The sequence below is a fragment of the Tiliqua scincoides genome, chromosome 2 (genome assembly GCF_035046505.1).
Source record: "Tiliqua scincoides isolate rTilSci1 chromosome 2, rTilSci1.hap2, whole genome shotgun sequence".
In the NCBI taxonomy this organism is placed as follows: domain Eukaryota; kingdom Metazoa; phylum Chordata; class Lepidosauria; order Squamata; family Scincidae; genus Tiliqua; species Tiliqua scincoides.
In genome coordinates, this window is record NC_089822.1 from 13,666,991 (window position 1) to 13,681,759 (window position 14,769).

General features: G+C 44.4%; 2 pseudogenes; one reads left to right on the forward strand and one right to left on the reverse strand.

The window, feature by feature from the left end:
• Positions 1–530: 530 nt before the first annotated feature.
• Positions 531–14,769, reverse strand: part of LOC136641993 (protein PTHB1-like) — a 43,283-nt pseudogene continuing 29,044 nt past the window's right edge.
• On the forward strand, positions 12,857–12,977 carry LOC136642801 (5S ribosomal RNA; annotated as a pseudogene).

Below are 14,769 nucleotides of genomic sequence, written 5' to 3' on the forward strand. Positions count from 1 at the left end.
CTCATCAAATCATATATGTTTTACTTTTCAAGTGAGTGAAAGCTCTTTTAAATGGGCAAGGCTACAGTTCTGGAGAGACAGCAGGCAATGAGTTAATATCTTTTCTAACAGGGTGAAGGGTTTTGCTGACCGGGTATGAGATGAATTCAACAAAATTCAAGCCTGCTGCTGCAGTCAACAGGAAAGTAGAAAGGACAATAGAATTTAACAAACAAAGCATAAGAAATCTACAGTAGAAAATTATTACTTGGGCAATTGTTCAATTTGTTAAGATCCTAGGCTGTTTGAATATCTATTGGGGTGGTTTCTCTTTAGAGCCATATCTACTCTAATTGGGTACAAAGAGGTGGTGCAGGCTGGAGAAATTTGCCATTGTGTGGGGTTTCTGAGAAATACATATGTCATAGATACATAGTCTGACACAAGCACAGTCTGATTATAGTTGGCACAGTTGGCTAAAATTGAATCAATACTAAAGGAAGTCCAGAGAATGCCAACAGAAGTATTTTACAGAAATAGTTCAATGACCATCAGGTTTTGTCTTGTTTAGGAAGGTGCCTATGGTTGGTAAATGTTGTTGTGGGCTCTTGCAAAGCAGTTCTTTCCTCTAGGTCAGACTCTGGAATAGTCACACAACCACCTAGTAGAGCTGCACTTTGTTGAACATCAGCGTACATACTTAGAGACATATGACCACCATTGGCCAATCGATCACAGAGCAAGATTGTATGTTTCTTCAGCCTATTAGTATCCTTGGGGAAACTCAACTGATTGGTAAGAGTCAGAGCATGTTCTTTTAAACTCTTAGACAAACACGTTTTCAGCAAGTGAGAGACAAAGGCATTCACCTTTTCTTCCCAACCCAGCTCTTGAGTATCCTGTATTAATGGCAAAAATGTGGCTTCCAGAATAGCAACTTGAACAACATTCAGCTTCTGCCTCAGGCTAACCGGGAAAATTACCAGCTGGATGGCACTTTTTAACTTTGTGAACGCCTGGAATGTATTAGCTTGGTTTTCCTCCACTGCATCTACTAGAGCTATTATCTGTCTGTAAGTTCCTTCTAACAAGGTGTCCGGATGTTGAAGAGGAACTAGAGTTTTATCTTTAAATTGTACCAGCAGACATCATTCAATGGCTCTAAACTGTATGGCTCTTTCAGATAATTATTACTTATATTTTGCAGCATTTGAGCACAGCTCAAAATGATGATCAGTTATCTCAAAATATTCCTGTAAAGGGTCTGGGCCCGAAAAACTACATGTGAAGTCTTCACCGTTTTGCTTTTTGAGGTATTCTTTAAGCCAAAGAGTGAGCTCTTTCGCAATTAGCCAAATATCTTCTAACAGATCACTTTGAATTCTGTAACGCTGTGATGTTTTTGAAGCAAACAACGTCACCCTTGACCCAGCTAATAACTGGAATCCTAAAGCATTTTGTTGATCTCCATCAGTCTGATCAGCAAAGTCTTTCAAATCTCTGCTTCTCTCAACTGTTAATTCGTGTTATTTTTGACATTTATCATGGAAAATTCAGGGTCATCTGAAGAAACAATTACATTGGACCATAGTGCTTTTCTGTTGGTTGTAGCAGTTGGTTCCAACAGGGGTTGGGGCCCCTCCACAGAGGACAGTCCCTTATTCTTTAAGGTCTCCTTTGGCAGACTGTAAGCAGAAGAACTAGAAGTAGGCAGGTGAACACTAGCAGGAGATGACTGTTTGATATCTTTGAGGGGAAAAACCAGAGATACCAGTCGTGTGATCATAGTATCTTATTCTTCAGGAGGTAGGAAACCAAATGAAGACAGAAGTTTAGCATCCATCTCATCTTCTGTCATGCCAGGTTGGAAGTCAGTCTTATCAAGTTCGTCATTAGAAATTAGGGGGGATGACTTAACCAGAGTAGCAGGAGGGTTTGCGAGTTTTACATTAGTCAGCTCCATTGGCAAGGATGGATCTAATGATGCAGGTTGATCTAATAGACGCCATAGAGTTCCAGATCTCTCATTTGAAGTCCACCTTGGATCTTCAGTTGACTCTTTATGGCCCTCTTCTTTTCTCTTGAAATTTGGAAGAGCAAGCTTCTGCAATGAGGAATCATAAAAGTGTCGTTGTAGCCTGATCCCAAAGCCAATTAGCTCAGGAGCCTGCGCAAAAAGCAACCTTGGAACACTATTCGTGTGAAAGTAGAGGAGAAAACGCTCCTGGCTTCCCATGCTGGGCAGTCTTTCCAGCTTCTGGAGATCTATCACTGAGGGAGCCTTTCTAAGGAGAAATGCAAGATGTTGTCTAGCCCCCCATTTGGTAGACCAATCAATGTGTTTCCCCCTAAAGGGAGAGATATTGATGGCTAGGCTCTTTGTATCATAAATGAGAGTGACAGAGTCTTTTCCAGAAGCTGTCTGTAAGATGTTACCATCTGGCTGCACATTGGGAGTAACCCTTCTATTTGGCAATCTGCTCTCCCTATCACACGCCAAAGGTTTCAACAAGTTGTCTGACTCAATGTTTTTATCCTTCTCCTGGAGCAAGTCTGTGATATTCTCAAGCTGAGAAGTTATTACCTGAAGTATCTCAGCCATGAGGAAAGTCTGGTGTATTAAAAAATCGATGTCCTTATTTTCCCTAAATTTATTAATGCTTGATAAGCAACTAGCCACCTGGGTAACCTTAGGGGAAGTTTGCCTTAAAGAGCCCGGAGTCTCTGTGAGAACAGCCTCCAGATGGTCGAAGCTGTTCTGCTTCTTTAATGGTGACTTTACTGGTATAAAGTAATCATCAAGCTTGGATTGTTTGCTTGCTGGAAATAACTTTTCTCCCTCCTCACCCTCCTGAAGGAAAGTCCTCTTCTATCCCATGATACTTCTATCACTTTGTTTTCAGTTGGAATAACTTACAATTTGTCACGTGCAGCAGAGTCTTCAGACGAAGATTGTAGCCAGCCGCAAACTCTTATCACTGTTTTTCCTGTGTCGAGGTCATTCCAGTTTTCTCTGTTCCTCTGTGCTATTCGTATAAGACAACACCTGGCAGCAGATAGAAGAAGCTTCTTCTGTCTTATTAAAGAGGAAAATAATATTTAAAAGGCTTCATTGCTCTCAGAGCTCCTCACAGAGCATCTGTATCAGTTGCCGCCGGAACCCGAACCCGAACCCGAACCCGATTGTCATTCTAAAAAGTGGACCCTGGTGCTAAAATGTTTGAGAACTACTGTTCTATAGGATTGGGCCATTAGAGTTGCAGCCTAGCTTAGCTTGAACTACTCTGGGTTACAAAAGAAAAAAACTATAGAGGAAAGAATCATGGTACAGAATATTCACTTTAACATCCCTTTTGTAGGATTACCATCCCAAGTAGTAACCAAGTAGTAACCAAGTATGATATACTAACATTCACAGGAGTATAGGTACACAGACTGACAAAGGGCGCAATCCTAAGCAGGTCTATTCAGAAGTAAGTCCTATTTTGTTCAGTGGGGCTTACTCTCAGGAAAGTGTGGTTAGGATTGCAGCCAAAGATACATCAAACAAAGGCCTGTGCCCTGAAATCTGCCCTATTCCACTTATTTAGGAATATTGGTAATAAAATAAGAGTTAAAACTCTGGCCTTCAGTGTTGTTATCAATAAATCTTTATTTAACCAAGGAGTAAAAGAACAGCGGTCTTCACGCATACATTTTTCCAAATGGTGGGTTTTCAGGCTGTCACTATCTCATTATTCTTATTTCCCCTCTGAATGCAAATAAGCAGACCCACAAATGAATTAATGCTAACATCAAGTACACCTTTAATTAAAAAGTTTTGAATCAACCAAACACTTGTTTAAAAATTTATGCATTCCATAAGCAGTAAAAATGGGAGGGGGGGGAGGAAAGTTTCCTGGACCTTTTGCTTGCCAGAAACAGACAATGCTCTCATTCACTGAGCCTGTGTGCTGAAGTTAATAATGAACTTTGCTGGACACAGAGGCATTAGGAAGATTCCAATATTCAAACAGCACCATCTTCCGGTTCCTCACATAACATTGTATATTTGATTCTGTTGGAGAATGGAGAAGACTAGTATAGTATTTTATACATCTGCAGAGCCCTCATCCTGTTGTTTGTTTTGTTTACATTATTTCATGGGGATCTGTTGGGTATAGCTCTTGAACAAGGACCTGGGAAAGGTGGGATTCAACAGTGCAGCTCAGTGAGTGGCCCTGAGTTAGTCGCCATCTCTCAGTCTAATAAGACAGCTTAGCAACATTCTTTAGTCTAATTATAAGCATTGTGGGTGGGGGGTGAGGCTACAGAGTGCATTGGTGGATTGACAGGGCTTGCCAATGTGCTTCTGGACATCCGGAAATCATGGAGTTCCCCTACAGTTTCTGAACATTCCAATAAGGTTAATGACAAATTATAGCAATCTGGTATAAAAACAGGTCTATAGCATTGGTTCCCTCCCAGCTGTTATAACTACTGTCTACAAAACTACTGTCTATCTACAAAAAGAAAGTTAGTAGTGGTGGCAATAGAGGACCAACTTACTCACCCCCTCTCTTTGCTATTAAATGTCTTCTGTGCTATATCACTGATGGAGAACGAAAATGGGGAGCGACATTTTATTAGGTCCCTTTAGGGATATAAATATAGTAAATAAATAAATGAATTCTTATCATCGTTACCTCTCTTTTTAACATTACCTCTCTTTTAAACATCATTGCCTCTCTTTTTTCATTACTCTGCAAGTCTTTTTTTTTTTTTTTTTTTTGCATAGGCTGCAAATCAAGGCAATTTATTTGTGCCATTTTCTTTAGGAAGCAAGTCAGTACACCTCCTCACAAGTAGATTTGCTTGTGGATAGATGCTCCAGCTAGCCACGTGCACCAGCAAGCTGGTGCATCTACACATAAATAAACTAGCAGCCCAATTCTATCCCTCGCCACTCCATAGCATGCAGCCTTGCCAATAGACTGGACGCTGCATGCTGTGGTGGGGGGCAGGGTGCTCAGATGGCCTGGGAGTATTAAAAAAATTATCTATTCTTAGGCCACCTGGTCAGCAATGGGTCTCCTCTGACCCAGGCCAGCTATATAGTCCAAGGGGAGTCTAAGGAGAAGAAGGGGGCATGTCACACAGTGAAAGAGGGGATAGCCTCCCACACACATTGCTGCCCCCTAGATCCATCCCTTCCTCCCCAGACCACCCCTGGTTCCTCCTCACCCTGAGCCTCCCACGAACCACCCATAAGCTGCTCATGCTGACAATCTACCTTCTCCATCATGGTGTATGGGCAGATCTGGCACGTGCAGGGCTGTTTCTGCCCAGCAGCTCCATCACACACAACCATGCCATGATCCTTGAGCCATCACTGAACCTTTTACAAAAATGGATCTGAAAATCTGCTGTCTTACAAGGTCCATAGGATTGGGCTGTAACTCATGAACAATTGCCCCAACTAGTAAGTAGCAAGTTTAAAGAATCCAGACCATGCAGCACACATAACATAATGGAGATGTCTAACAAAAAACTGAAGTGGAGCTTTAATTAGGGGCTTTGCTTAGGGAGGGAGAGGTGTGCAAAGAATGGTGTCAGCTGTTTCTGGTGCTATCTGAATCACATCCCAAGAAAAACAACCACAATACTACAGGGAGTTTCTGTGTAACCCAACACTCTTGGAGACAAATATTTAGCTGAACTATCTTTGGTTATTGGTCTTTTAACTAGAAGAAAAGGGTCCAAGATAAGAAGCCATTTAAGCTCACCACCTGTTTAATTCCTTTGAATATTTTCTTTATTTTTTAAATTTTATTCTTTGAACTTTTCCAGCTAGCCTTCATAGATGTGCTAATAATCTAAAGCAGTGTTTCCCAAACCATGGGTTGGGACCCACCAGTGGGTCACAAACGGATTGTTGGTGGACCATGAAACTGAAGTGAACAAGCTGACAGGTAACGAGGAAAATGTATTGAGTTCTATGGAAAGCAAAACTGAGGGCACATTCCTGAGTGGCAGATGGGCCCACACAGGTCTCTTGCACTGGCCCATCATCATCGCGAATGCAATAAAACAATTTCATGCCAACATAAGGGGAGACAGGCTGGCACACGAACATGTGCCAACCTCTCCGTGCCAACGTGGGCCCCGAACAGGGTGCGTTTCAGGGTGGGGGAAGGGGGGCTGCGGTTGGAACTGTGGGTGGGCAAGCAAGGCGCAGGAGGCGGAGCCAGGATCCAGCACTTATGCCAGATCCTGACTCCAACCCTGGACAGCCCAGAGCAGTCCTGGGCTGCTCGGATTTGCACCACCTCATCAGGTGATGCAGATCTTAGTAGCCCCATTGGGGTTGCTGTGGCTCTCTCTGGGGTAAGGGGAAAGGTTTCCCCTTGCCTTGGGCTGATCCACAAACTGGCCAAAACATGCACTGGATACAGCACAGGTCCACTGGCCTGCCTGTTCCAGCACAAGATAGGATTGGGCTGCTTGTCACACATGCATGTTTACTCGCAAGTAGGCGTGTGCCCCAGCTCCTATTGAAGGACAGGTGAAGGGGAATGAAAGGCCACCAGAATGGTCCTGAACTGATGAACGTGGAGTTCAACAAATGCTCCAGAAGGTGCCCCCCACCACAGTAGAAAGGATATCTCACCTTGCACCTGTTTTTAAAAATTAGCAAGGCACGGCATTTTAACATAGCAAGGGCCTGGATCTGAAGAACAATGAGGGGAAGAAGAAAATGGCTCTGTGCTGTTCAGTGAACTCTTGTGCAAGAGCTAGTACAGTACATGGTATATAGGACCAAGTATATTTATTTATTTTTATTTCTTCATAAATGTTTCCCCTGCCTTTCCTGTAAATTACAGCAAAATTGCCTTTGTACATGTGGTAGACCACTAGCCTACTGTATGGCTTCTTCATAGAAGCCATCTGCTTCCCCATGTTTTTGTGAGCTATAATGTCTAATGTGCAATAGGTATGTTGTGCTTATGCTGATCACATCTGTGAATGTCATGCAATTTTAGTTCCTTTTTGATCAGCATAATAATATGGATCCTTATATAATCTTATTAGAACAGGGAACAATGTTGGCATCCTTCAGTCTCGGAAGACTATGGTGTCACGCTCTGAATGGTGGTTCTGGAACAGAGTGTCCTCTCTAGTGCGCAAAGCCTGGGTAAAGTAGGTATGGAAGATAGCCTGTTACCCATGCAGCAAATCCCCCCTCTCCACGTCGCTGAAATGGTCCAATGGAAAGGCAAATACGGTTGGTTCCAGCGGCGTTGCAGGAGTTGCCAGAACGTGACTGTGTTCAGCCATGAACTGCCTCAGGGACTCCGGCTCCGGATTTTGCCTCGAGGTTGACTCCTGAAGCCTTTTCCATAACTGAATGTAGCCACAAGGCAGTGGAGGTTTGGGATCAGAGTTTTCCTTCTCTCAGATGAGCTGCCTTCCCAGGCTGACGAGTCCCATCTACCCAGTGGCTGTTTGGCTGTACAGGGAACAAAGAAGCACCATAAAAGCCCTTCTGGATGAGACCAAAGGATGAAACTGGATGAAACTGAGCATTCAGTTTCTCACAGAGGCCAACCAGGCAACTGATTGGAGATAAGGATAGGCTTGCCAATCCTCCAGGATTGGCTTGGAGTCTCTAGGAATCTGCATCCAGATACCAAATAAAGCCAGGCCAGAAATACACAGGAAGGGGAGTGGGGATAATTCACTATTATGAGAATATTTCATCCTTTCAACTTTACAGTGGTGCCTCGCAAGACGAAATTAATTCGTTCCGCGAGTCGTTTCGTATTGCGAAAATTTCATCTTGCAAAGCGCGGTTTCCCATAGGAATGCATTGAAATTTAATTAATGCGTTCTTATGGGCAAAAAAAGTCAGAACAAAGTCAAATTTGGTTTACAAAGTGTTTATTAAGTGCTCTTTAAAGGCATACATACTGTACAGAGAATTTCAAAAATTTCAAGCATAAAACTTCAACTTTTTAACCTCCAGGCATCCTGGGTATTAACGGTTGTGCGATTTAAAACAAAAAAAATGCAAAAAAAATTCGTCTTGCAAAGCACGGCCATAGAAAAATTCGTCTTGCAAGTCACCAAAAAAATCGCAAAATGCTTTCGTCTTGCGAGTTTTTCGTTGCGCGAGGCATTCGTCTTGCAAGGCACCACTGTATTTTGTTTTCAGTGTTCTGTTAAAGAGAAATTCTTCTGGAACACATACAAACAGCCACCACCAGAGGGAGCAATTTGTGTTTCAAATGAGATTCTGTGTGAAGATTAAAATACACTGATCAAAATATTCTGTAGCCAGACACTTTGAGTTCTTGTTTAGAGAAGAAAAGTGGGGTGCAAGTTTGAACAAATGAATGAGAAAATATGCTGAAATCTGTAAATACCAGTGATAGGTGAACTATAGGTCTATATTTAGAGGTCAACAATATGAGTAACACAAGAGAATGCTCAGGAAGAAAAAGTGTTCTTCCTTCTCTTCAAAGGTTCTAAGTTTGCTTGAAATTACAGGTCCCAATTCATGAGTCCTTCAACCATTTCCCTGGTGATCCTCCTAACAACTTCCTTTGCTGGTTGCTGCAGCAGCAGCTACTCCAGGGATATTGATGGAAGGTATCTCTCCACCATGAACCACTCTGTTGCTGCGACAACTGCTGCAATGGCAGAAACAGGAAGGCTTGTTTCTCTCTCCCATCCCCCCTCTCTTTAGATGCAGGGGGGTAAAAGGGGTAATTTGTACCTGGGCCCAGGGTCAGAAAGGGGGCCCAGGAGCCAAAGGAGGGGGCCCAGAAATTTCCTGGGATTTTCCGTTTTCCAGTCTCACCCAGGCTCACTGCCCACATGGAATGCTGGGGGCATTACTATGAGCACATGGCAATGACTACTGCCACAAGCCATACACACCAGACCCAGGAATGCATGCATTCCTTAACAGTGTCACATCCAGGAGGAAACCGACCTGCTACAGTCACTCTTTGGCTTGTGGATTTGCTTCTCATGAAAGCGTGTAGAGGAGCACATGGACATAGCTGAGGGAGTACAGCTGCTGCAGAAGTCCGTTTTGGTGTACACAGGACAGTTTCCATTCTAGTGTGAACCTAAATACAATGATACTAATCTCCTGCAATGATTTTCTGCATCTGAAAGATTTCAGAGAGACCTAGGAGTGTGTTTGGTTTTCCGTATTACTAGCTGACAATGCTGGGCAGGCAGCATTATCTAGCAGGTAATTATCTAGCAGGTAATTATCTAGCTAACAATGCTGGGCAGGCAGGTAGACCTGAGCTCTGCATTGGAAGATTGATACACCTGGGCTCCAAAGATTATACTGGCTGTTGCCACTTTCCCCCCATTTTGCCCCCATTCTGCTCACCTCATTGCCACCCCCCGCCCCACTGTGTTTCATCCCCTCTCTCTTTGGGAAGGGGCCCAAAAGAAACTTTGTACCCTCTGATAAAATTCCTTTCAGAGGCCCTATTAGGACCCATTGGAAAATGACATGTCCCCAGATTACTGGCACCTGGAATGCTATCATAGCCACATGTGGAATCAGGAGTCAGCCAGGTGGAGCATTGGCCAAGGACCACACCCATCAGAGGGCCCATTTGGCCAGGCTGAACACACTGACAATGGCACTGTGCCAATGATAGTGGCAGTGCAAGCAGGGGTGGCTTTGTCCCAGGGCTCCCAGCAACCTGGCATGGGCCATGATAAACATTTCTATCCGTATTCTCTTCATACCTCTACAGGTGTCACTTGAAAGTACCTGTGCAAACCCAATGTTCTACAACTTGTATGGTGGTACACACGCTTTCTGATTCTGATTCTTCTTTGCAGAAGATCCCCTACCTGTTCAGAATGACTTCAGATGAAGCTCAAAAGCAGCCCAAAACATACACTGAGTTATCCCTCCTTTCTTGGTGACATATAGTTATGGAAACATGTGATGCAACATCATCACATTATACACTTCCCTGCCCCCTACTCCATGTTATTGGCCACCACTAAATGAGTGGGGAAAGGCAGTAGTTATGATGTCACATCAGGCAATTTCATAATTGCACTTGATATGGATAAGAAAGGGAACTTGACACCAGAGTTCCATTTCTGTTGCTTTTGGCACTGTATCTAAGGACTAGAGCACATCACACATAGTTGTGTGTTTGTTTTTTTGTTTTTTGTTTATCTTGGAAGCTATAACTGAGGGTGAGAAGGGCAGGGGCTGCTTAATACTTTCACTTCCTGCAGTTTATTCATCCAAATGTCACACATGCACCCCAGTTTATTTTTCCCCCTGGTGAAAAGATTTGTGAACCCCATAACTTTTTCTTGTGGGTGGGAAGAATTCGGAGTGAACAAATGGCAGGAACCCAGGCACCTCCCTGGCTCTTTTGCTCTTGATTGAAGCCTCCAAGGCTGCTTTTCAACAAGAAAAACAAATTGTCAGGGGGAAACACATAACTGTGTGTGTTGTGCGGCCAGCTCCAATGCTGTGCTGAAACTGCTTTGAAAAAAAGAGCAAAAATGGAAGCAAAATACAAAGAAAACCCCAAGATATAAAACAGTGGTGTCAAACATAAGGCCTGCGGGCTGAATGTGGCCCCCGACAGCAATTTATCCAGCCCCCATTATAATTGGGCTCTCACAGCTTGATAACTGGGCTCTCTGAGATCTTGAAAATATGAATGAGATTTGCACATTTTCTCTTCTGTCATTTGCAGCTAATCAGTTTCTTTGTGAGAACCAAGTGCACATTTCTGGCCATGCCCTGCTTAAATGATGCCACTTCCTGCTGAATGATGTCACTTCCAGCCCTCAGAAAGCAGCATGAATACTAACTTCGGCCCCCTGTATGAAATGAGTTTGTCATCCCTGGTATAAAACCAAGAATTCAGCATGGCAAGCTTGCCTGTGGCCACTAAGTGTCACTCTTGCTCAACTTTTGTGGGTTGTCTTCTTGTGTTGCTCAAGAACAGGCAAATAGTTCAGCTGTGAGGGATACATGAGTAATGTTGTGAGGCCAGGTGTACAAACTAAGTACATCGTTCTCATGTAACTATTCAAATGTACACATTACCTTTTTTGAGAACGTAGGTGCCAACACCAGTCTTGCTTTGCAACCCTTATTCCTTTGAAGCTAATATCAGAAAAATAACAGGTGAAACCTTTCTAATAAAATTTGCCAAACATTTTGCAAAAGGCGGTAAAAAAAAAAATTCCCCAAACCTATTCAGTGTTTTAAAACCCATACACAACACAACAATAACATCAAAACAGTATGAGCAATATTCATGTAATACTGTATATATTTTATCAGGTTTCCTAGATCAGTGACAGTACCAAAAAATAGGAAGGGCATCCTTCCACAGAAAGAGAGGCATCCCAACTCAATGTAACCTCCCTGGGGCCAATGCAGTCAGGCCAACAAGCTCACACTGCATCCCACAGGGGAGTTTTGAGTCCCAGAATCCTCATCAGGGTAAGGGAACTTTTGTTCCTTTACCCCAGTGCAAGCCTCCACACCCCAAGGGGTCAACTAGGACCTGTGCCTGCTGGAACAAGTTCAAGTGGACCCAGGTAGGTGGATCAAGACATGGGAGGACATAGGATGTTCGCAGATTCAGTGGTGTCACTAGGGGGTTTGTGGGCTGCACCATGTGACACACACACAGAGGGGTACACCACTACTGGCCCCAATTTTTAAAATCTTGATATTTTCAGAAAAATGCCATCACGTTATATATCAATCAATGTGTAACTTCATACAGAATGCAGTGAAACAAACCACGTTGAAGTAACTCTATTTGATCTATTCTATCAAAAATTATAGCCAAAAAACCAGCATGGCACATCACAATGCCCACTGCTCAGGGCATTGCCCTGCCCACTTCATGGGAGGAGATCCATCATAGGGGTGAAGCATTGGCGTCTCGTACCAGGTGATGCAAACCCTAGTGACACTACTGGGCAGAGCCACTGCAGCCGATAACCATTCCCTTCCTGCCCTTGGCACACCTCCCCATCCCCATCCTCCTCCCCACCCCATTCTGCCCACCCACAGCCCACCCCCTGTGCCAACTTACTAGTGTTGGGGCTTCCACAGTGGCTGCTGTCGCCCAGCCACCACTGCTCACCATTTGTGGCAGTCTGCATTCTATGGTGAATTATGTCTTGTGATGGCTGCTGTAGCAGTGCAATGCTACTTGGGAAGCAACCAGGGTTTAGAACTTTGGTGCCTGAGGGAGAGTGCTAAAAGCAGAAGCACTCTGAGGGTTTGAAAGTTAGAACTCGAGCAGCAAGAAGTCAGAGCAATAAGTGAGACACAGCAGACAGTCAGAGGGTTGATGCAGGGAGAGCTGAGCCGGAAGTAGGACGGTATGAGATTGAGAGAGACGTCCGTCCTTCCGGCTAGCTTCCTCAGACTTTTATTCATTCTCAAAACACATGATGACACTAGGGGAAATTACTGAAGGTTGCTGAAATCTGCACTGCTAAGAAATCTGCTGGCTCTGGCTTGACCGCAATACACATTCCTGAGATATGTGCTTCTTCATAACATCCTCTGTTTACAGGCTCCGGGCGTCAGCCTTCGCAACTGGCCCACTCTGGTGTGCCTGAGTGGGGGGGGGGGCAGCAGGTTTGCCTGCCTGCCGGTTGCCACGTTACCAAGGCTAACCTCAGCGCCTGTGCACATAAACACTACAGGCTGCAAAGTTTGTTGCATTACTAGAACATGCAGTGCAGCAGGAGAAGATTGGGGCCAAAATGTGTTTCAGGACAACAGCATGAACTTTGTTCTGCATGTTAGATGTCATTAACTAGCCTGAATAAGGCATTTTCCTCTGATCTGGCATAGTTTATTTTTAGCCATCTCTGTTCCTGCACATGCCCGATCTCGTCTGATCTCAGAAGCTAAGCAGGGTCAGGCCTGGTTAGTACTTGGATGGGAGACCGCTTGGGAATACCGGGCGCTGTAGGCTTATACCTGAGCTCGGAAGCTAAGCAGGGTCAGGCCTGGTTAGTACTTGGATGGGAGACTGCTTGGGAATACCGGGTGCTGTAGGCTTATACCATAGTCTTTCAAGACTGAAGGTTGCCAACCATTTATTCCAAGGACTCGCTTGGCAGTTGCCCCATTCAGCTTTGACTAGACCTGGTGAATATGCCAGGCAAAAGAGAAGAATCCAGAAGTTGTAGTAAAAAGTGTTTTGAGAAAAATGTAAATCAGATCTAATTAATGGGCAGAATTTCCCCTGCCCGTTTATCTCTTCCCTAAACAACATCCCTCATTAAGAAGGAATTTGGAATAGCAACGACTCGGACCCTCCATGGAAAGGCAGGCAACTGCCTGTATGGAAACAAAGAAGGTGGGTAGAAGAGAATGTAAGCATGAACACTGCAGGGCAAGATGCAGCAGCGGAAATGTTGTTCTACACAATTACCCAGTGGCGTAGCTAGAGGGGGTGCAAAGCACTAAGCTTTGCAGGGAGCCTCACCGTGGTATGCAAGCAGCCCCTACCCCCTTCTGGGTCACAAGAGCAAAACAGAGGCATTCACTCTGAAGGGGAGGGGCTGCTTGCACGCTGCGGTAAGGCTCCCTGCAAAGCTTCGTGCTTTGCACCCTCGCTGGATATCTATCCAAAGGTATGTTGGGGGTTGCACAAATGTGTATGTGTGAGGCACACAGCATGGAGGCTGTGGAAATTAAATAGTTTGGGAACCATTGTGCTTTAGAGAAATGGTCTTCTAGTCCCAGGACATGGTCCAAAAGTACCTTCCTGAAGTGAAACTGGTCAAGATCTGGGACACCACGTATGCTGGCATCTTATGCGCAAGATGCCTTGTCCCATGATGGAAGAAAGGCGTTATATAAAAATAGGAATTTTAAAAAGGAAGAATCCTTACTACTTGTCTGCTCTTTCTTGCTAGGAAAGGTGGAGCAATGAATGATCTTCCGTAGCTCCCTGGAGCTTACAAAGCATCCTTATCTGTCCTCCTGTTGCTGTTAATCTGGAAGCTCCCACTGTACTTTCTGCTACCTGACCCATAGTCAAATTTGGAATCCCAAAAAAGGATAAGGCAGATGTTGCAAGAGCCACCATGATGTGCAGTGGATGCCCATCTTTGCCACGCTTTTCTGAATCTCTTTGGTATGCAACTACTGCTGGAATCCTTGCTTGCTGTCTTTGGAGCGTGAGGGGCACAGTTCACGAGGGTATGTCTGTAATCACTGCCATCACTCCTATGCTCAAGATGCCAAACAACAGGCTTCCTTTCTTTTTCATTTTTTAATTCCATAGCCCGGGATCATAAGACCAGAGCACAAGTAGCTTAAATGACATATAAACCAGCATGCCCCACATGTGTCAGTGGGCAGCAGGCTCTAAGGATCAAGTTGCCTACACACCCCAGAGTGATATTAAGTGCCGGGCATAGTTGCCCCAAGGTTCACCCCAACAGCCAGTGTTGTTTTGTCTCGGCAGGAGAATAGACCAGCTGTGTTAAACACCTGTTGGGAGAAGGCGCACTGAACCATATCGGAAAGCGGCATCACAACATCTTAGTTCCACTGAGCACTGAACAGAGTTTCAATATTTTCCTGTGGGCTTACTGTGACACAGTCCGGTGAAAGTAATTGCCACTTCCTTGATACTTTCAGAAACATGGCTTAGGTGAGGTGGTAGAGCCCTGAGTCATGGAGAAGAGTTTATCAGCTCAGGGCCCTAACGCTGATTACCAGATGTTAGGAACAAATAGCAGGAGATGGCCAGC